The following is a 23457-nucleotide window of genomic DNA, read 5'->3' as shown; positions in this document are numbered from 1 at the left end:
AGTAGCACGGTAGCAGCACCAGGTTACAGCTAGTGGGCTTCATCAAGCAAGGATGGAGGCAGGCAGTCTGGCGGGAGGTTGTTCCCAGCTGGGAGGTGCTGCAGGAGAACCAGGATAGAGCCAGTGGTCTTGCCGTGCAGGGATGCAGGCAGGCAGTCTCTCCAGGCAGGAGTAATCAGCTCAGGATGGAAGCGATTCTGGGTCAAAGGAAATTTCCCCTTGAACCAACACCTCAGTGTAACAGGTCTGACCCGGACTCTTTTAATGAGCCGTGCCGGTTCACTGCCCAGCGAAAAAATGCTCCTGTGGGTTGCCTCAGAGGTCTCCATCAAGAGACCTGGAGAGGGGCAGTTTGGACAATTCTTTCTAAAGGAACCAGCTTTAATGATGTACAATGTACAGCAGTGTACAAAAGTCAGTGTACAGTAAGTTCTATTTATGCCCTCAGAGAAAGCAGGCCGCCCTGGGTAGGGACTGGCGCAGACTGCAACTGAGTCTTTCCTTATATTCCTATATCATGGACCTGTTTGGAGACCCCTATTCTCTTGCCCCACTAATGTCCTGTCCCAACACCCTCTACTCCTAGCGTGCATAAGGGGGCGCTTTGGATCCTCTGATTGGTTTCTGACAAGGATGCCTTATTTGCAGGGGACAAAGGTTATAGGGAGATGCTCCGAAGAGCATTCTTCTGGTATCTGCGTGTGTCTTCATCGTTTGATCACAGGCCTCCTATTTTTGTTAATGATAAATGGCCTATTTTGAATCACCCTGCTAAGAGTCCCTATCATATCCTACCTTAACACCTTCACAGCTCAGCAGGTTAAGGATCTGGCATTGTCACTGCTATGGGCTCTGGTTCCAGCTCTGGCACAGATTCCATCCCTGGCCCGGAACTTCCATACACTGTGGGTGCAGCCAAAAAAATTAAAGAAAATTATTAAAAAAGGAAGAGCAAGGATGCTGTTTTCTAGCTTTATTGAGGTACAGTTAACCAAGACAATTATAACTTCTTACTGTTGCACTATTTAGATTTAGAACTATATGCTTATTATCTCATTCTGCTATTTTTAAGTTATTATGGCCACATTATTTTTTAAAAACCATTGGGATCAAATAACAGAAAAACTGGGAAAATTCCTTTCAAAGCTTTTTGGGTCCCTGGACCATACGTATCATTAAAATCTTATTTCAAGATCCATGTTTATGTGTGTGTGGTTTTGTGTAGCTGTTGGGAAGGCGGAGGGGCAGTTTGGACAATTCTTTCTACAGGAACCAGCTTTAATGATCTAGCTACAAAAGCCTTTTCATTGTAATGGAAGATTTCCTTCCATTAATGGTTATAACATTGTGTTCATTGCGGCTCCAAATGAAAGCAATAGCAAGATCTCTTAAAGTTCATTTTGGAAAGCCCTAGGGGAGAGAATGAATCTGCTAACTTTCCTTTTAAAGTCACATATTATCCTTAGTATATATGAATAAAATTTAGGGGGAAATTGATTCTTTTAAACATGGAAATGGTTATTTTTTACAACAAGGTTACTTAAAGATAACCAATAAAGGAAAATATCTAATTTCCTCTGCTCCTCATGTTTAGCCAAATTGGTGATGGCGGCTTATATTTCTGTGGTACTTTGTAGTTTTCAGGGTGCTGGTCATTATTGCATTAGAACCTCACAATTAGTTTGTGAAATGGACAGAGAAGCATTGAAAAATGGGCAGAGAAGCATTGAAGTCCTGAAGTTTCAATGACTAGTTCAGGATCACACAGCAAATTCATTTTAAGGCGAAGATTGCCAAACCGTTTTGCCATCTGCCCCTCCACATACAGATGTGTGTCATCTATAAGTGACTCAATCCAGGAGAATAAAATTATGGCAATAGCTAACATTTGAGTACTTTTTACTTTATAGAATTAGTCCATGGTCGCTATTTAATTTTCTTTCCAACAATGTTCTGAGATTGGTATTATTATAATCATTCCATTTAAATATGAGGAACAAAATTAGTGATTATTTTTCTTCATTTTAGGAGATTCAGGTTTAAGCCAATGCCCTTTGAGTCCTTGTCTACTTTTTTGTCTATACCCCATGCTGCTCAAATACCTCTCCAATGCAGAAATTTATATTTAAATCCATAAGTATGTGTGTTTGCTTCTTTGGGGCAAAGCATCCTCCTAAATAATATATTAGTTATGAAGACAATAAAGTTAGTTTACATTTCCTGACCCAGCATCCCTGACAAAGAGAGGTGACCCAGAAAACAGCAGGCATCATCCCAATTTAGATAACTGAATCTTAATATACTTGCCTTAAGATATCTGTGCTACTAAATTAGAGCAATCAGGCAACGGCAGAAAGAAAGGGTATTTTCAATTTAACTTTTATTTGCTCAATTTTACTATTTACTTAAGATTTTGTTTACTTCTCTCTGGGCGGGTAACTTTTTTTTTTTTTAATTTTACCCTATAAAAACATGATCCTTTTTGTAATCTATGTCAAGATAAATTGTGAAAACCTTGTAGAGAACTGGTATTTTGCAAACGATTCTGGTCCGTGGAAATATAAATTGTTTCCACAGAATGCAATTGATCCTTGTGGATACTGACCAGTTTTCCTTCTATTTATAAATTCATTTCCCCTATTCCTCTCAATTCTCCTTTGACCTAGTTACAACATTGTACTGGTTCTCTCATTAATCAGTGAGCTAAAATCCTTAGCACATGTAAAGTTTCTTTTTATATAACAGCCATGATTTTACCTTTTAAAAAACATTAACAAGGACAAAATAATGCCATTTGCAGTAACATGGATGCAACTAGCAATTCTCATACTGAGTGAAGTAAGTCAGAAAGAGTAAGACAAATACCATATGATATCACTTACATGCGGAATCTACAATACTGCCCAAATGATCCTATCTACAAAGCAGAAACAGATTACCGATGAGAGCAGAATTGTGGTTGCCGGGGGTTGGGTGGGGGAGAAGTGGGATGGACAGGGAGTTTGGGGCTGGCAGATGAAAACTATTACATTTGGAATGGATAAGCTTTGAGGTCCTACTGTACAGCACAGGGAACTATGTCCAATCTCTAGGGGTAAGAATATGTGTATTTGTATAACTAGGTCACTATGCTATACAGCAGAAATTGACACAACACCTTAAACAACTATACTCTAAAAAAGAAAGAAAGAAAGAAATAACAGGAAAAATATAAAGTATAGACTTTAGTTAATTAAAAAAATTAAAAAGAGGAGATCCTGTTCTGGCTCAGCAGGTTAAGAATCTGACTAGTATCCATGAGGATGTGGGTTCGATCCCTGGACTTGCTCAGTGGGTTAAGGATCCTGCATTGCTGTGAGCTGTGGTGTAGGTCACAGACACAGCTCAGATCTGGTGTTGCTGTGGCTGTGGCATAGGCTGGCAGCTGCAGCTCCAATTCGATGCCTACCTTGGGAAATTCTATGTGCCCCAGATGTGGCCCTAAAAAGACAAAAGAAAAAAAAAAAGTTCTTTACATCTGGAACCTAATATCACTCTAAGAACCCATGTTGTCTCTTTACATGTGATTAGTCTAGACTGGATTTGAGCAACCCTGTAACTCCGTGTGGTAAGTACTTTAACACATATTATAAGCACAAAAATATAAGGAAACTAAAATTGGGAGATGAGTTAGGTGCTTAAAGCCCAGTGAAACCATTACAGTCTTCTGCCTCCTTGCAGCACCTCAGGGCTGGAACACTGCTGGCAGTTCTTTATTAATGACCTGGACTTTGATAGAAACATGAGGTTTTGTCTAGCCAAGAAACTCTCAACAAGACATTGTTCTTTCAGAACATCCATTCCCATGGAAACATCTTAGAGCACTGGGGATAAATTTTATTTGGATTCTTGAAACCATATGGCCGGCCACACTGGGTGTTTTCACAGGGCTAGACTACACTTTTATTCACATGACCTTGAAACTAATCCATTAAGATCCAGTGCAGCACAGTTTCAATGCAAAGGATTGAAATGGACAGCTTTCTATGCTGGCATCCTTAATTTATATTAATTAGTGCTAGTTATACTTGGAAATTAGAATGTAAACAAGTTTATATGTCCTGAAAATAGGCAAGATTAGCATAAACATTTTATGGATGAGCATAAGTCCCCGAAAGATCAGAACATTGTAATAAAATGTTTATATTTGGGTTATTGTAACAGTATTCTCTAAGCAAATAAAATAGTTGTTGATATTTTCTACCGAGAATATATTGAAATACACATACAAGATTATTTTGTTAATAGCACATATTTAATGGGTTTTTTGCCTCTGATTCTTTAGAAAATTGAATTACAATGCAATAAAGAGACAAAAAGACATTTAACCACTTTTTTAGTAACAATTATTTTTGAAATACATTCAAACAATGGGAAAAATTGTTTTTCTTTTTGCTCTTAATCAGATATATTGCCTTTCATTTCATTCCCATAGCATTAAGACTGATTCAAACTTTCCTTCTTTCTGCCTGAAGCTCCACAAAATCTTTAGTGGCAGGTCAACATGTAAATAAAAAAAACCTTACAGAGAGCTCAGAACATCATGTTGTCAAGCCAACACTGGCATTGGCAAGTTCTATATCCTCATCTTCTTCTTTTTTTTTTTTTTTTTTTTTTTTTGGTTTATTTGCCTTTCCTAGAGCCGCACCTGCCGCTTATGGAGTTTCCCAGGCTAGGGGTCTAGTCAGAGCTGCAGCTGCCAGCCTAACCTACTAAGCGAGGCCAGGGATCAAACCCACAACCTCGTGGTTCCTAGTCAGATTCATTAACCACTGAGCTATGACCGGAACTCCTGTGTCCTCATCTTCTTCTGTTTTTTTGTTTGTTTCTGTTTTTTGTTGTTGTTGTTTTTTACCTGCAGCATACAGAAGCTCCCAGACCAGGGATAGAACCCAATTAGCCACAGTAGCAACAGTGCCAAATCCTTAACAGCTAGGCCACCAGGGAACTCCCTACATCCTCATCTTCAAGCACAATTCAACTGCACCCACTCTCACAGACACACATTGATACTCAGCATACTTCCAACCTTCCTGTTTTCTCATCTTCCTGCCCCCAGCATATCCTTCCTCACCTTCAACTTTCTCCAGCTTATACCTGTTACTTTCCCAATTCCTCTGCCTCCTCCATATCAGAGCTCTTAACTTCTATTTTTCCTCAGCACTTCCCAGCATGGTACCACTGACCTCCTCATCACTGAGACTTTCATTTCTACTACCTGAATCCTGAAATTTTCCCCTTTGACCTTACCCTCTTGCCTCTACCATTGCTTCCATTCTTTCTCCTGACTCTTCCTGACCTGGAGGTCATGACTGACAGGTGAAAACTCCCAACATTTCTCTATACTCACTTTCCTCTTCTCAGAACAAAACACTGCATTCCCTTCCTTTGACTTTTTTAATTATTTATTTATTTATTGGTCTTTTTAGGGCTGCACCCATGGCATACGGAGATTCCCAGGCTAAGGGATCAAATCGGAGCTGCAGTTGCCAGCATACACCACAGCCACAGCAACAACAGATCTGAGCCACATCTGTGACCTACACTGCAGCTCTCAGCAACACCGGATCATTAACCCACTGAGCAAAGCCAGGAATGGAAACTGCATCCTCATGGATACTAGTCAGTTTCATTTCCACTGAGCCACAACGGAAACTCCCACTTCCTTTGAATTTTTTTTTTTTCCCCACTGTACAGCAAGGGGGTCAGGTTATCCTTACATGTATACATTACAATTACATTTTTCCCCCACCTTTTCTTCTGTTGCAACATGAGTATCTAGACATAGTTCTCAATGCTATTCAGCAGGATCTCCTTGTAAATCTATTCTAAGTTGTGTCTGATAAGCCCAATAGCCAGGACATGGAAACAACATAAATGTCCTTTGAATTTAAATGAGAGTTTCTCCCCTCTCACTCATTCTTGCTGGCTTTGTTCTTTTTCTTTTTCTTTTTTCTTTTTTTTTTTTTTTTTAGTGATTTTTACTTTTTTTCCCTTATTACTGGTTTATAGTGTTCTGTCTGTTTTCTACTGTACAGCAAGGTGATCCAGTCACACATACATATATACATTCTTTTTTCTCACATTATCATGCTCCATCATAAGTGATTAGACATAGTTCCCAGTGCTATGCAGCAGGATCTCATTGCTTATCCATTCCAAAGGCAATAGTTGGCATCTATTAACCCCAAATTCCCAGTTCATCCCATTCCCCTCCCCTTCCCACTTGGCAACTACAAGTCTGTTCTCCAAGTCCATGAGTTTCTTTTCTGTGGAAAGGTTCATTTGTGCCAGATATTAAATTCCAGATATAAGTGATATCACATGGTATTTGTCTTTCCCTTTCTGACTTACTTCACTTAGTATGAGAGTCTCTAGTTCTATCCATGTTGCTGCAAATGGCATTATTTTGTTCTTTTTAAAGGCTGAGTAGTATTCTCTTCTTAATCCATTCATCTGTCGATGGACATTTAGGTTGTTTCCATGTCTTGGCTATTGTGGATAGTGCTGCAGTGAGCATCTGGGTGCATGTGTCCATTTCAAGGAAAGTCTTGTCCAGATATATACCCAAGAGTGGAATTGCTGGATCATATGGTCGTTCTATATTTAGTTTTCTAAGGTACTGTTTTCCCTAGTGGTTGTACCAATTTACATTCCCACCAAGAGTATAGGAGGGTTCCCTTTTCTCCACACCCTCTCCAGCATTTGTTTTTTGTGGACTTATTAATGATGCTGCTGGCCCTATTCTTTACCATCATTAGGACTCTGGTCACTCTACTTCACGGCACCAACTTCTCCATCCCTAAGCCCATTTCCAACTCACTCTGCCATCTCAATAATAAGAATAACTAGTTAAAAATATGTGTAATATGAAATATATAAATAAACATAAATAAATAACTGCTATCCTAGAATTTGTCATGTCCTGATTTGTCCTTGTAACTGCCTGGCCAGGCCTCAACCCTGGGTAACTCCCCTGCCTGCTTTCTGATTCCTCTAAGCTTTCATCTAGATGCCAAAGGTTGAAGGAGAAAATGACAAATTTGAGCTGAATGGGGACACTTATAAAACTCTAAAGAAAACAGTGAAAAAAGTAAAATTCATCATTTGTGGATTTTCTCCTAAATACATTCTTCCCTCATCATGCATGCTCCCTTCCCTTCTTCTAAGTCCCCTATCCACCCAACAGCATTTAACATCATGCAAAGCTTTTATTAAGAATATTGAGTTCATGGAGTTCCTATTGTGGTTCAACAGGTCAAGGACCTGACTTTGTCTCAGGGAGGATGCAGGTTCTATCCCTGGCCTCACTCACTGGGTTAAGATCCTGTGTTGCCACCAGCTGTGGTGTAGGCCACAGCTGCAGTTCCAATTCCACCTGTGACCCGGGAACTTCCATGTGCTTCAGGTGCAACTATAAAAAGAAAAAAAAAAAAAAAAAGTTTTGAGTTCATCTAAAGTGAATGGCTAGGAGTTCTCATTGTGGCTCAGTGGTAATGAATCCAACTAGTATCCATGAGGATGTGGGTTTGATTCCTGGACTCACTCAGTTAGTTAAGGATCTGGTGTTGCCATGACCTGTGGTCAGAGATGCAACTTAGATCCCACATTACTATGGCATGGCATAGGCCAGCACCTGTAGCTCCGATTCGACCACTAGCCTAGGAATTTCCATAGGTTGTGGGTATGGCCCTAAAAAGACAAAAAATTAATGAGTAAGTAAAGTGAATGTCTAGGGTTTTTTTCTCAGGCCTCAGCCATCCTGATTTCTCCAAAACGAAGAGTTTGACACTCTTATTACTCCCGTTCCTCCCATGCATCTTCTCACTCCTAATGGCATTGACCTCCATGATTTTGAAAGCCTCTCATTCTTTGCTTAGGCAGTCATCCATTATTTTTTCTTCTGCAGCTGATATCATACTTTTCCCACTCTTCCTCTAAACTTATGAAGTCAGAGATATTCACAGCCTACCTACTGCCTGCATGTATATAGTCCACATATATTGTTAATATTCATAATTCTCCAAAATCCAGTCTCTTTGCACCACTATCTTCTATTACTCTCTTATGCTGTACAGTGCTCCAGATAAAATAATCAATTATCATAGAATGGGAAACACAAGTCCACCTAAATACATTTTATGGTGCTGAGAAAGAGCACAGATTTTTCTTGAACAAAAAAATTTGATGTTCTGCACAGATTTTCTTGAACAAAAAATTGCTAGCAAACTGAATTAAAGGATGACTTGGAAGTTAGAAAAAGTGCATTAATTATTCCTGAGAGATTTACAGATTTCTCTCCCCTGGAACCATTTGTTTATATTTCACAGGGTAATAAAATGCTGGGCCACACATTTATGTTTCAAAGAGCTGAGGCATCTATGGACCTTCTGCTTTTCTTCCAACATAGGATTTGTTTACATAAAAGATAAAGTTTCTCTCCTTCTCTCTGGAGAAGAGGGAGCCCTTGTACAAAAGTTCCTATGCAAGCTCCAAATTACAAAATTAGAGTGGTCCTCTCCTCTTGTACATGCAGTTTACATCTGCTGTCATCCCACTGCCCCAAAGGGGAGCCCGGGGCATGAGAAACCAACACTAACATATTCTGTAAGTAAATAATTACTCTACCTCTGATCCAGAAACCTCATGTCGGTAGTCAGGAAAAAAATAAATAAATACAGATATTAAAAATGCATCAAATAAAATAGAATGTTACGAAGAATTTCATTTAAGGGTTTTTTGAAAAGTGCAAACTCTTTCAGTTCATTTGTTGTTTTAATGACTTATACTCAGCTTTTTATATAAAACCGAGTTAGTTGTTAAAAGTTGATTAAAGTGCTTATCTATTCTCTCAAGATTTTGGAGTTATTTCTAAGAAAACATTTCTAAATGTTCAAATGGTTTCATGAGTGTTCCTATAACCCCTCCTCACCAAAATCCATCCATTTAAACTGTGATTTCTACTGAACTTAGCATGAAAATGTTGTTAAGAAATCTACCCCACAAACTCTCCAGATTTGCAAGGGAATATCTTTCTCACTATCCTGTCTTTTGCTGTGATGGCTGCAACAGACACTGTTGAGGGCAGAAGACAGTTTTGCTCCCAAAGCACCGTGGGTGAGAGCAAAGCTATAAGGAACCTCCTGCTTTTGTTTTCACTCTCCTAGAGAAAGTGGAACATCATTACCTTCATCATTATCTCTGACAGAGGCTAGATTGCTTTGTAAATAATCAGAACTGTCTGTAGTCTGCCTTCTCAGGGAGACTATTTTCCCCACTTTCCTGGATGCATTTGAAATCCAGTCCCTTTCAGCCTCTGTCCTGAGTGATGACTTTACACAACCTGTGAATCAGGATGTGGGTTGAAGAAGGACTGATTCAGTTAAAAGAAGCAGAGGCATATTGCTTAGAAATCATCTCTTGCACCCATTATCTTACTTTAGATTGTCAGGCATGTAATTTCATGTCTGCCCCAACTTCCTTTATTTCCTAAACTTCATATCTTAAACTAGAGAGGAATCAATTTTATCCTGCCCTACAGACTGGATTTTTGTATCTAAGATTCATGATACGATCAAGAGTTTCCAATCTCAAAGTGTTCTAGGGAGTTCCTGCTGTGGCACAGTGGGCTAAGGATCTGGCTTGTCTCTGTGGAGGCACCAGGTTGACCCCTGGCCCAGTGCAGTGGGTTAAAGGATCCAGCATTGCTATAGCTATAGCATAGATTGCCACTCCGGCTCAGATTCAGTTCCACCCTAAGAACTTCCATATGCCTCAGATGTGGCTAAAAAAGATAGAAATAACTTGCTTTAAGTGTTCTATGCAGGCCAGGAAAAGACACATGAACAATAGTAGGTTCACAGCAGTGAGAGAAAAAACACCAGGAAGTGCATCACTGTTGAGTTTCCTCATTCAGGCCTGCCTTTGGGGAAGTTGCTTCCACACAAGGCTCACACTTTCTGTAATGCACCCCCTTTTTGGAAGCCATTGTAGGCAAGTCCTACCAACCTTCCATTTTAATCACCCTCAAACAGAGCCCAGTCTCCCCAGCCTGATGTCTTCACGCATTGCCATCTGTCTGCTGGGCAGTATCCAGAGCCCTCTGTCCCTCACCCTTCCTGCTACCCTCCTCCTCCAAGTAAAAAGAGCAGCAGTAACTGACACTTGAAAGTCAATTTACAGGGTATTTCCTCTTCCTTTGGAGCCAAACCATTCAGAGTGTTTGGTAGGACAAGCATCATCACATTTATTTCTTAGAAAAGAAGCAGGCTGGAGAGAGTTGTCTGTGTCCTCCCACTGTGGTAGGTCAACCAAGGACGATTGAAAACCTCTTGGACATTCCCTTCTCACATTTGTAAAAGAAGTTGGTCTTAAAGACTTCTCTAATTCTAAGAGTCTGTGTTTGGAAGTATGAGTCTAAGATTCTCAACTCTTAAACTCTAGTGTCAACTAAAAAAGCCCAGAGAAGAAATTACAGGTCTTTTTCCTCTTCTGAAGAAATATTTCTATTTTCAGGGTTTCTTCTGGAGGTAATTCCCACAGCTTCGTAGGAATCTGTGATCTTTTAGATGGAAATTTCAGGCCAGGTGGGAAGCTGGCTGCTTCATGGGAAAAGAACAGTGGTTTTAATATTTATTCTTATCATCTACAGACCCTCTGCCAAGCACAGTAGTCATGTTACCTTCTGTCTTTTTTTTTTAAGTTGAAATATAGTTGATTTATAGTGTTGTGTTTTTTTCTGCTATACAGCAAAGTAATTCAGTTAAAAAAAAAATATATATATATATATATGTGTATGTCTCTGTGTGTGCGCTGTATATACTTTCTAATGTTCTTTTCCATTATGGTTTATCATAGGATACTGAATATAGTTCATATTCAGGATACTGTGCTATACAGTAGGACCTCTTTGTTAATTCATCCTATATATAATAGTTTGCATCTGCTAACCCCGAACTCCCAGTCTATCCCTCTCCCACTCTTCCCCTTGGCAACCAAAGTCTGTTCTCTATGTCTGTGAGTCTGTTCCTGTTTCACAGATACACTCATTTATATCATATTTTAGATTCTATGTATAAGTGATATCATATGCTCATGTTACCTTCTTAAACTCTTCAGGATCCTGGAGAGGTAGAAGTTAACCTTTACTGCACAGATTAGGGCCCTGATGCTCAGAGAGGTAAGGCAGCAAATAACCCAAGTCATACAGCTGATGAGTGGAAGACCCGCCTGGTTTCACCCTCTAGTCAGTGGCACCCATTAAAATATATGCTCAAAGCTACCCTTTATCAGTAGGAGTCCAGGTTCCCTAGTTTGCTTCAGAGAAAACAGCAAACAGTGGCTTTCATTTGTTTATCTATGTTAAGCTTTTGTTTATGACTATTTTGAAGAATGGATTGCACTGCTGAAACATTTTTAATATCACTGGCCCACACCATTCAAGTTCATATCTGCCAGTCTGAGCCCCCTTGGTAGGCTCAGGTGCAGGCTCTTTCCCAAGGCCCAGTGAAACTTCTCCATCCTGAACCCTCCCCCAAGGACTTGTCCTCGTCCAAATGCCAAGGGATGAGAAAGTCTGAAAAGGACTTTCCTGTCCTCAAAACCTAGATTAATTTCTACTGTCTTCCCAAAAGATTTCCACAAATTAAATCTAGAAAAAAAAATAATAAAATTCACCACATCCTAGGGTGTGAATATTACTTTTAAAAATAGCTTTTCAATGCCCTTGCTAATCAAGGTGTACCCTGCTTTAAAAGGCCCTAATGTACAAAATTCCAGACTGAAACAGTCATCAACTAGAGATTAACTCTTCCTTTTGTAAAGGAAGTCTTCCCTGATGCACTTGAAATAGTTTCAGTTTTCCAATTTACATGTAGCTCTTCAGAAGTATATCCAGTAGTTTCTAACATGATTATTTGTACAATTTTCCCCTTTCTCAGAAAAACTCCTAGGGAAAGGGGATTATAGTATTGTGTGTATGTGCAAAATCATTCTGGCAAGAAGTTAGTGCCATTCTAATACACTGACCTCAGTTTACCCAAAAGCAGGATTTAAAATAGGCTTCTACATATTCAGGATTTAAAACAGGCTTCTACATCTCATTAATAAAACAAAATTTTTTAAAAGAAACGACTATACATTAAAAAATAAATAAATAAATAAAACAGCCTTCTAAACTAACTGTGCCAGGGGAAGAATAGCTGGGCTTGCTCCAGAGAGAGACTGACCTCCAAAAGTGGACTTGAGGGCTAAGTGGCAAGATGGAGGTGGAGCGCTTTTTTTCTGGGTGGTAGGATGTAAACAGGGCATTTATAGCCATGTTTGGAAACCAGAAAGCTTATCATGTTATATTTTAAAAGAAAAAAAAAAAAAGAAGAAAGAAAATAAGAAAAGGAAAGCAACATGTTCTATTAAAAAAAAAAACAGAAACAAGAAAAGGAAAGCATCATGTTATATTTTTTAAAAAACAGAAACAAGAAAAGAAAAAAGACAAACTGGACTTCATCAAAATTAAAAATATCCACTCTGTGAAAAACAGACATGACATGTCTCATTCGGGACAATGTGAGGACGAGCTAGAGTTTAGGAGAAAATATTTGCAAAACACACACCTAATAAAGAATTGTTATCGAAAATATACCAAGAACTCTTAAAATTCAACCAAAAAAAAAGCAATTCGATTAAAAAATCAGCCAGACCGTAATAGACACCTCACCAAAGAAAACATGCAGATGGCAAGTAAATATATGAGAGGAAGCTCCACATCACATCTCAGAGAAATGCAAATTAAAACTGCAATGAAATTCCACTACACACTATTTGAATGGCCAAAAACTAGAACCATGATCACAGCAAATGTTGGTGAGGACATGGAGCAAAAGGAATGCTCAGATATTGCTGGTGGGAATGTAAATTGGCACAGCTACTTTAAAAGACAGTCTGATGGTTTTTACAAAATGAAACACACTCTTTACATACAATGCGGCAATTGCACTGTGGTATTTACCCAAAACGTTGAAAATTTCTGTCCACACGAAAATGTTCACAAATGTTCTATAGCAACTTTATTCATAATTGCCAAATTTGGAAGCAACCAAAATTTCTTTCAGTAGGTGAATGGATAAATAAATTGGCACATGCAGACAACAGAATATTATTCAGCACTAAAAAAGAAATGCGCTATCAATCTATGAAAAGAGTGGAGGAAATTTAAATGCATGTTAATAAATAAAAGAAGTCAACCTGAGAAGACTACATACAGTCAGATTCCAACTATATGATATTCGGGGAAAAGCCAAACCATGGATCCAGTAATAGGCAGAACATAGGGGATTTTTTAAGTAACAAAATATTCTGTATGTTACTATAATGATGGATACATTTTAATACATTTGTCCAAACCCATAGACTAGACACACCAAGAGTGAATCCTCAGGTAAACTATGGACTTTGGGTGATAATGATGTGTCAATGTAGATTTATCCTTAGTTTTCTGTTTTTTGTTTTTTTGGGTTTTTTTGTTTTTTGTCTTTTTAGGGCCTCACCCACAGCATATGGATGTTCCCGTCGAATCTTGGAGCGGTAGCCGCTGGCCTATGCCACAGCCATGCTGGATCCAACTGTATCTGCAACCTATACCACAGCTCAGGGCAACGCCCGATCCTTAACCTACTGAGCAAGGCCAGGGATCAAATCTATGTTCTCATGGGTACTAGTCAGATTTATTTCCGCTGAGCCATGACAGGAACTCCAAAGGTACCATTCTTGTGAGTGGTATTGATAATAGGAGAGGCTATTCGTGTGGGGGCAAGGGGTATATGGAAAATCTCTATACATCTCAGTTTTGTTTTAAACCTAAAGTTGCTCTAAAAAATAAAGTCTTTTTTAAAAAGACAAAGGAAATTCATAAAAAGGTGTTCTAACTAATCTAAAGTAGTAATACCATCTACCGTGCTCGTGGTGACTACCATAGGGCAAGTATTATGAATTCGGAGTGGAAGCTCTTGTTTGAATAGAAGCCTTGGTTTTTGACTGAGGTTACATTTTAAGCCCATTTCTAATGTAAAAGAAATCAATACCTTTATATGTGATTAGGAAAGTTATCTGTAAGCTTCATCCATCTCTGAAATTCTGCCTACAAAAGTGTGAGCAATATTTATGCAGCCTACCTTATATGGAATAAGCTGAGACGTACCCAACAGGTTGATGAAGGCATGACTTAGTAAAAAACGGATTAAGGGAGGTTGCTCACCTAAAGAAGAGTAATACAGGCACTTGATGGGGAAAAAAAATGGAAGAGGGTTAAATAATAATAAATATATGATTAATAATACATAAAATAACTATATTTAAAATAATAAATATAACACGTGTCTCAATATACTTTTTTAAACTTTGCATTCAGTAAAAAAAAAATTTCTTTGGTGTGCAATTCTATGAATTTTAGCACGTGTGGCTTTGTAAAAACACCACAAGAATCAGGATACAGAACAGTTCCATCACTGGATAAAAGATTCCTTCATGCTGCCTTTTTGTAGCTAAATTCTAGCCCCAACTCTGATCCCTGCCAAACATTGATATTCTCTCTCTAGTTGGTTTTTTTTTGGGGGGGGGAGGTGTATGCTCTTCCTACTTTTTTTTAAATTTTTTCTCTCCATCCCAAGGGCACTCCTAATATGCTTAAGTGTAATCTTAATTATATACATATTCTTGAAAGTTACATAGTACTATTGTGTGATTTTTATTAGTTTATTTTTAAGGTTCAATTCAGTGGGTTTAAGTATATTTACAAAATTAATTGTGTGACTATCACCAACATCTAATTCCAGAACATTTTCATCATTCCCTCCCCCAAAAAAAACCTGTACCTCTTAAAGGTTACTCTCCATTCTCCCCTCTATCCAGCCCCTGGAAACCAATAATTTAGTTCCTGCCTCCCTGTATTGGTCTATTTTAAACATTTACAATAAGTGGAATCATATAATATCATGCATAAGTGGCTTCTTTCACTCTGCAGGATGTTTTCTAAGTTCATCCACATTGTAGCATATTCTCATGAGTACTTCATTCTTTATATGGACATACTATTTTGCTATATGGATATATGATAATTTTTATTGATTAATGGGTATTGAGTCATTTCTGCTTTTTAATTATTATGAATAATACTGCCATGAACATTAGTGTACAAGTTTTTGGATGAACGTGTTTTCATTTCTCTTGGGCAAATACCTAGGAATGGAATTGCTAAGTCATGCAGTAACTTTAACATTTTGGGGAATTACCAAACTGTCTTCCAAAGTGACTGCACACTTTACACCTTCCCCAGGGCTATGTGAGAGTTGCCATCTGTCCTTACCCTTCGCCCTTGTTTATTGTCCCTATTTCTTATTATAGCCATCCTAGTGGGATGAAAGGACATATGATTGTGGTTACATTTCCCTAGTAAGTAATGATGTGGTGATCTTTTCATGTGCTCATTGACCATCCATATTTCTTCTTTGGGGAAATGTCTGTTCACATCCTTTGCCCCCTTGTAATGGGTTTGTTTGTCTTTTTATTTTTGCACTGTAGGAGTTCTTTATGAGTTCTGGATATAACACATAATCAGACATGTGATTTGCAAATATGTTCTCCCACAACAAATATTCTGTAGGTTTTCTTTTCACTTTCTTGATGGTGTCCTTTGAAGCATGAAAGTTTTAAATTTTGATGAAATCAAATTTTTCTATAATGAATTACACTTTTGGTGTCCTAGCTAAGAATTATTTGTCTAACCCCTGTTAGGGAAGATTTTCCCATGTGTTTTCTCCTAAATCTTTTATAGTTTTATATTTTATTTTTAGATCTATGGTGTGTTTTCAGTTAATTTTTATCTAAGGGGGTAAGATTTAGGTTGACTTTTTTAGTATTTTGTATACTATTATCCAATTGATCCAAGATCATTTATTGAAAAAAATTATCCTACTCCACTGAATTACTTTTTCATTTTTGTTAAATATCAGTTGGTCATACTTGTGTGATTCTATTTCTGAATTCTATTACGTTCATTGATTTAAATGTTTATCTTCATACCAATATAATATTGTCTTAGTTACTGCAGTTACCAAGTCTCAAAAATCAAGTATTTAAATCTTCCAAGATTATTTTGGCCTTTCCCTAGTACTTTTCACTTCTATGTATATTTTACAGTCAGTTTGTCAGTATCTACAAAAAGCCTCCTGAGATTTTGATTAGAATTTCATTGAATCTATAGATCAGTTTGGGAATAATGACTTCTTAATATGAGGTTTTCAACTCATGAAATTTGTTTATTTCTCTGTTTATTTGGCACTTCTTTAAATTCTTTCAGTAACATTTTATTGTTTCAACAGAGAGATGTTATTTTTTTTAATTTCCCCTAGTTTTACGCTTTTGTGTTGCTACTATAAATGGCATTTTTAAATATTTTTTTCTAATGTGCACTACTAGGATATAAAAAAACGGTCTCTGTATATTGATCTTTTATCTGGCAAACTTGATAAATAAACTCACTAGTTTTAGTAAGTTTTATTATTTTGGGATTTTCTACATATATAATCATGTCATCTGTGAATAAAAACCATTTAATTTTCTTGTCCAATCTGTATAACTTTATTTTTTTTTCTTGCCTTATTCTACTGACTAGGACCTCCAATACGATGTTGAGTTCAAGTGATAAGAATAAATGTCCTTGCCTTATTTCCAATTTTAGCCTTTGACCATTAAGTATAATTTTAGTTGTATGTTTTCTTGTTGATGTGTTTTCTGCTAAGAATATTGTTTTTAGTGTTTTCTTTCCAATAATAGAATGGTTTGGCATAAATATTTGCATACGTTTTGAAATTATTTAAACTTGGAGCTAACATCCCACCTTGACCATGTCAGGTCACTCTTAATAGGACCTGGCTCCACATATGCAGAAATAAGCCCTTAAGTTAGCAAGCAACTGTCTGCTGGGGTTCAGAAGCAGTTGCCTCAAAGAGCTAGTGAATACCAGGTATTTCAAAGGAGCAAATAAGGAGAGGATTGGGACTAACGTTACTGAGTTCTACTCTTTGTCAGACCCTGTGTGAGGCCTCTTATGTGAGTCAACTTCGTTTCTGTTCTTATCTATACAGAGTCAGAACTTTTCAATACAGAAGGTCTCTGACTCATGGTGGTTCAACGTACAATTTTGCAACTTTACGATGGCGTGAAAGCATAACACACACAGCAGAAACTGTACTTTGAATTTTGAATTTTGATCTTTTCCCAGGCTCATGATGTATATGCTTTCCCAGTGCTGGACAAGGCAGCAAGCCTCAGCTCCCAGTCAGCCACACAATTAGGAGGGCAAACTACTGTACACTTAGAATCCCTCTATATCCACACAACTTTTCTGTTTTTCACTTCCATACAGTATTCAATTAGTTACATGAGATGTTCCATGTTTTATTATAAAATGGATTTTGTGTTAGATAATTTTGCCCAACTGTAGGCTAATGTAAGTGTTCTGATCATGTTTAATGTAGACTATGCTAAGCTATGATGTTCAATAGGTTAGGTATATCATAGACAAACAAATTTAGGATATTTTCCATTTACAATGGGTTTATCAAGATGTAACTCCCACTGCAAGTGGAGGAAGATCTGTCATTCTATTCTTCCCTCTTCAGCAGGGGTGAGTGAAATGCTCAGGGCAACCAAAGCTCGTCCAATAAACTATCCAGGGTAGACTACCAGGTGCCTCTCACTATTGGGGCAATGATGCAAATATGATACCAAAGACCGATAGGATACCAAAAGACCGAACAAATGATTTCTTCCCTTTCTGTGTTTTTTGAGCAGAAAAAAAAGTTTCATTTGTTATTACTTACATATAGTATACTTATATATTACTTACATAGAGAAATTTGCTTAGTACATTTATATAGTACTTGTATAGTTATGTACTTACTCATGTATACTTTTTTTATGGCATCGCCCAAGGCATATTGAAGTTCCTGGGCCAAGGATTGAATCCAAGCCACAGCTGGGACCTATGCCAGATCCTTTAACCCACTGTGCCAGGCCAGGGATTAAATCCAGGGATTAAATCTTTGTGACCTTGCCACTGCAGTCATATTTTAACCTACTTCACCATGGGCTATATATATATATATATATATATATATATATATATATATATATATATATAGTTATTACCCATATATATAGTTCTTATTTACAGCTTGTATATAAAGTCTATTCAAAGGAATCTCCCCAAGTTAGATAATAGATGTTATATTTCCATTGTCTTTCAAGGATGCACTTGGAAAACTTAGCCATAGGTATAGACATAGCCATGTAGATATGTTCATATATATATAGATACACACACACACACACACACACACACATACTTTTTTTTTTTTTTTTGTCTTTTGTCTTTTTTGTTGTTGTTTTGTTGTTGTTGTTACACATACTTTTTTAAAAGGGGAAAATAAGGCCCTAGGATCTTTCTACCCAACCTAATCACTTTCAGATGAGGAACTAGGATTCAGGGAGATTAACTGGCCTACCCAGGCTGCACAGCCCATTAGTGACAAACCCTGCACTGGAAGTGAATGTTCTAAAAACTTACATCGAAGCTGCTGTCATGGTGCATCGAAAACGAATCCAACTAGGAACCATGAGGTTGCAGGTTCAATCCCTGGCCTCGCTCAGTGGGTTAAGGATCTGGCCTTGCCAAGAGCTGTGGTGTAGGTCACAGACGAGGCTCAGATCTGGCATTGCTGTGGCTCTGGTGTAGGCCGGCAGCTACAGCCCCGATTAGACCTCTAGCCTGGGAACCTCCATATGCCTCAGATGAGGCCCTCAAAAGACAAAAAAGGCCAAAAAAAAAAAAAAAATTAAATAAAAATAAAAAAAATAAAGACCAGCCTAAGTACTAAATCCACTTACATTGTAATTAATCTATCTATCACGGCTTTTCCCCTGACCAAACTCAAGCTTCTCATTTCTAAATATGTAGACATCTGATCCTGATGTAAGTTTTTAGAACATTCACTTCCAGTGCAGGGTTTGTCACTAATGGGCTGTGCAGCCTGGGTAGGCCAGTTACTCATAATTATTATTAAATTACATTTTTAGTCACACCCTTTTTCCCTTAAATGGACGTGAGATGAAAAAGTTACTGTGACAAATTTTGTGGAAAAATTGGAAGGTATTCATGTAGCACAGTAGATGTTTTCGGAAAATTTTTGTGACATTTTGAACACGGAGTCTACACAGAACAAAATGGAGTCCGCTTTTCTTCTCTCCAAACATAAGCATGTATTTAGACTGGATGATGGGCCACAGAAAAGTCAGTGATCTCATTCAGAATTTTTACAATTTAACTCTCAAAATTCAATAATTTTTTAAGAGGTCACCAGGTCTAATCTTTATGTGTAATTCAGGCCGATAGGGGAAAAAAGGAGAAAGTGTACTTTTTAATTTGACAGAGAGGTTGAAGATCAAAAAATAATAATAAAGGAAAAAAAGGACTCCCACAAAAGTCTAGAAATTAAGAAGCCCACCCAGCAGTTCCGGTTCATGCTGTGGTTAACAGGGAGTGTACTGCCACCAAGTGGTTCACTAACTCCACTCACTTCTGGAACTGTATGTGTCTTAAATTCTCCCCAAATATCCATACCTTTTCAAAGAACCTGTTTTCAGTTTAAATGAAAATATCATGAAACCTTGGGCAAGAAAGCTAAGAAACTTTTCCTAAACTGACAAATGAGCAAGTTCTTAATTGTCAAAAGAAAATGTGATGAATTTCTATCATTAAAACCGCCAGGACATCGCCGTGAGCTGTGGTGTAGGTCGCAGATATGGTTCAGATCTGGCATTGCTGTGGCTGTGGCATAGGCCGGTGGCTACAGTTCCAATTCGATCCCTAGCCTGGGAACCTCCATATGCAGCGGGTGAGGCCCTAAAAAGATGAAAAACAAAAAAATTAAAAAATAAAACCCCCAGGAAACTAAAGTGATGACATGCTTTTACCCAACACAAGGGAAGGTGGTGTCACAGCTGATAAGCACAGGGGCAATTCCTATGAAGTGACATATGCATAATAAAAAAATCTACACCATTTGAATGGAATCTAATTTCTAGTAAATGTTGCTCTTGGAAAAGATATAATGGGCGGAGTTCCCCTCGTGGCTCAGCAGTTAATGAATACAAATAGGATCCATGAGGACACAGGTTCTATCCCTGATCTTAATCAGTGGCTTAAGGATCTGGCATTGCCATGAGCTGTGGAGTAGGTCACAGACACAGCTTGGATCTGGAGTTGCCGTGGCTGTGGTGCAGGCCAGAAGCCACAGCTCCGATTCTACTCCTAGCCTGGGAACCTCCATATTCCACAGGTGCAGCCCTAAAAAAGAAGAAGGAGAAGAAAAGGAAGAAGAAGTGAACATATGAGGTTGGTGCTGGTCCCAGGCCTGTGTCCAAAACCCTTCACTTTTTGGAGACCCCCGGGAAGAGAGTGGGGCTCACAGGACAGCAAGAGATTTTGCTCACATTGTGATGCTTATCTCAATACCACAAAAGTAGACATTCAAAACAAAGCTCTTGTGAAATTTCTTTTCACTGCCTCTTCCCATCACCACACCCTGTGTCAACAAATAGCCAACTTTAGGGCCCAGGACCAAAGTGGGTGTGTGTTTGGTAGAGAACATATAAAGGAGACTATTTAGGTAAGAAGGAATTCCAGCCTCCTCGTGGCACCTTGACAATCAGAGGGATCTTGTTCCAGCAAGTCAGCCACGGGGATCTTTGGCCTTGGTTCACACTGTCTTCTTTACTCTCTTCCTTAGCCCTGGCATCTTGTTGAACTCAGCCTGACATCAAGTTAATGGATGGGGCAAACTTCACATGCTTACCAAGGCAGTGTTCTTCACTGTGACAAAACCCACCTCAAAACCACCAGGGGTGCTTGCTTATTAGGAATGTGGATGCTAGGGCCACACTCCAGACCTACTGAAACTTTTTGGAAGTTAGCGTTTTTGCACATAATCTACATGATTCTTATGCCCTCAAATTTGGGAATTACTGACTAGGAGAAAGGTCACAGAGCAGAGGTTCCCTAAGTTAACTACACAATAGGATAATCTAGGGACCTCTTTAAAGATAGTGATGACTGGCTTCTACCCCCCGCCCCAGATACTCTGATTAACTGGTATGGATGTGGTAGCAAAGCGATCAACACCTGTAAAGACACTGACACCTGGATGATGGCTCCCTGTGGCACCAGCAAGAGAGCATCTTCACTGAAAAAGCAGTAACTCTGAGGCCTTGGGTAACTTCCAGGCTGCTCTGAGCCAACAATGGGAGACAGAACAAGCTCCTTCCCATAAAAATATTGTATTAGGAGAGCTGATCTTCCATATCCTTTCACATAAATTATGTATAAAATTACTGCCTTTGTTCCATGACCGTACATGTCTCGGGCAGGTGGCTCTGTTTCCCTGGGGCACAGCCTGCAATGGTGTGATTAGTCACTTAGAGGCCAAGTCATCTTCCAGATCCCTGAGACACGGATGCCAAGTCATTGTCCTGGACCATGCTCTGCTGAAAGCAGAGCGAAGGTAAGGTGAACTACTTGAAAAGTATTGAACAAAATTCCCAAGCAGCACATCAGAAATGCAGATAGAAAACCCAAGAATTCCCAAAGCACCTCTTAAATCATAACAACTCTTTCTGGTGAGGATTCAAAGACAAAGACTCTGTTAGCACCTTGAGAACCCTACTTTTTGTCCACTTTCATTGAAAATGCAGAATAAATCTTTACCAAAACAAATGATTTTTTTTTCATCTTAAAGTATCTAAACAACGTGTTAATAAAGATGTTCTCTCCTCCCAAGCTAACAAAACTAAATAAGAACTTATTCCACTGATACTTTAATGTCATTCTCAGCCATAACCCGATTTGCTCTACTTAACTTCCTACAGAAGTGGAAACTTGTACCACAGATAAACACATTCAAATTCCTCTCCAGGGTTATTTGAATAGGGGGGTGGAGGGGATTGACCGCCCAGGAAAAGAAGCATAGGTCAGAGGAAACTACTGCAAAGGAATCCTAAATGAGCTAGAACAATTGCGAGCCTGGCTTTCCTGTTTAAAATTTTTTAAAGAAAAAAAAGAAACAAGCAAGATTTTCTCCCCTCCCTCTCCTCCCCTGCACCCAAAATCCATAGGTCCCAGGAGGGAAATGAATATGCCCTTCTCTTGCTTAGGATTCCATTGTTGACAAACCAGTTACTGTTTCCATTCAACTTCACATGATATTTTTAAATTGAACTCAATTTTATAAATTAACATTACACAGGTTTTCATGCTATAGGCATCTGGGGTTTGTTTGGTTTTTTTGTTTGTTGGTTTGTTTGTCTTTTTTTGCCTTTTCTGGGGCCGCTCCCATGGCATATGGAGGTTCCCAGGCTAGGGGGTCTAATTAGAGTTGTAGCCAGGCCTACGCCACAGCCACAGCAACTCAGGATCTGAGCTGAGTCTGCAACCTACACCACAGTTCACAGCAAAGCTGGATCCTTAACCCACCGGGCATGGCCAGGGATCGAACCGACAACCTCATGGTTCCTAATCAGATTCATTAACCACTGGAACACGACGGGGAACTCCTATTTGGTTGTTTTGTTGTTTTTTTGGGTTTTTTGTTTGTTTGTTTGTTTTGCTTTTTAGGCCACGCCCATAGTATATGAAGGTTCCCAGGCTAGGGGCCGAATTGGAGCTGTAGCTGTCAGCCTACACCACAGCCACAGTTATGCCAGATCCTTAACCCCCTGAAGGAGGCCAAGGATTGAACCCATGTCCTCATGGATACTAGTCGGGTTCGTTATTGCTGAGTCATAATGGGAACTCCAATATATTCATACTATAGACTTTAATTCATACCTGATATTTTGTCAATTTTCTTCTTGACAAAAATTATAAGACTAGATTTCTCATACAATGTTCACTATTCCTCTGGTGCAAGTGGGTTTTAGGCCAGGATAATCCCCTATTGGTCAATGATATATTCTCTATCATCTTAGAGAAAAAACCATCAGGAGAAAAATAAGATTGTTTGCAGGTGTTACTATTTTTAACTCTTGTTAACTTGCAAAGAAGTACAGCCCCCCCCGCCCCCACACACACACACATCCTCACCAAAGAACTGAAGGCTGGGATGCTTTGCTGCTTAATTCTCATGTAAATCCAGTCTTAAATAAAGAACATGTCATCCAGGATCTCTACGCATGTTCTAAACTTGACTCCCTTTTCATGAAAGATGACTAATGAGCTGTAAGTAGGTGCCTCTGCTTTAGTCCTTCCCAGAACTGCTTTATTGGACTCTGCCTTGTTTGGATTGTCAGACTTTCAGGCTTGTCTCCTAG

General features: G+C 38.6%; 1 long non-coding RNA gene across 1 annotated transcript in view; it reads right to left on the bottom strand.

Moving 5' to 3' along the window:
* LOC102167067 overlaps positions 1-23457 on the bottom strand; it is a 66690-nt gene that overhangs the window by 12680 nt on the left and 30553 nt on the right. The window lies entirely within an intron of this gene.

The sequence above is a fragment of the Sus scrofa genome, chromosome 5 (genome assembly GCF_000003025.6).
Source record: "Sus scrofa isolate TJ Tabasco breed Duroc chromosome 5, Sscrofa11.1, whole genome shotgun sequence".
NCBI lineage: Eukaryota > Metazoa > Chordata > Mammalia > Artiodactyla > Suidae > Sus > Sus scrofa.
The sequence above is the reverse complement of the archived record's forward strand: the minus strand, read 5'-3'. Positions and strand labels throughout refer to the sequence as shown.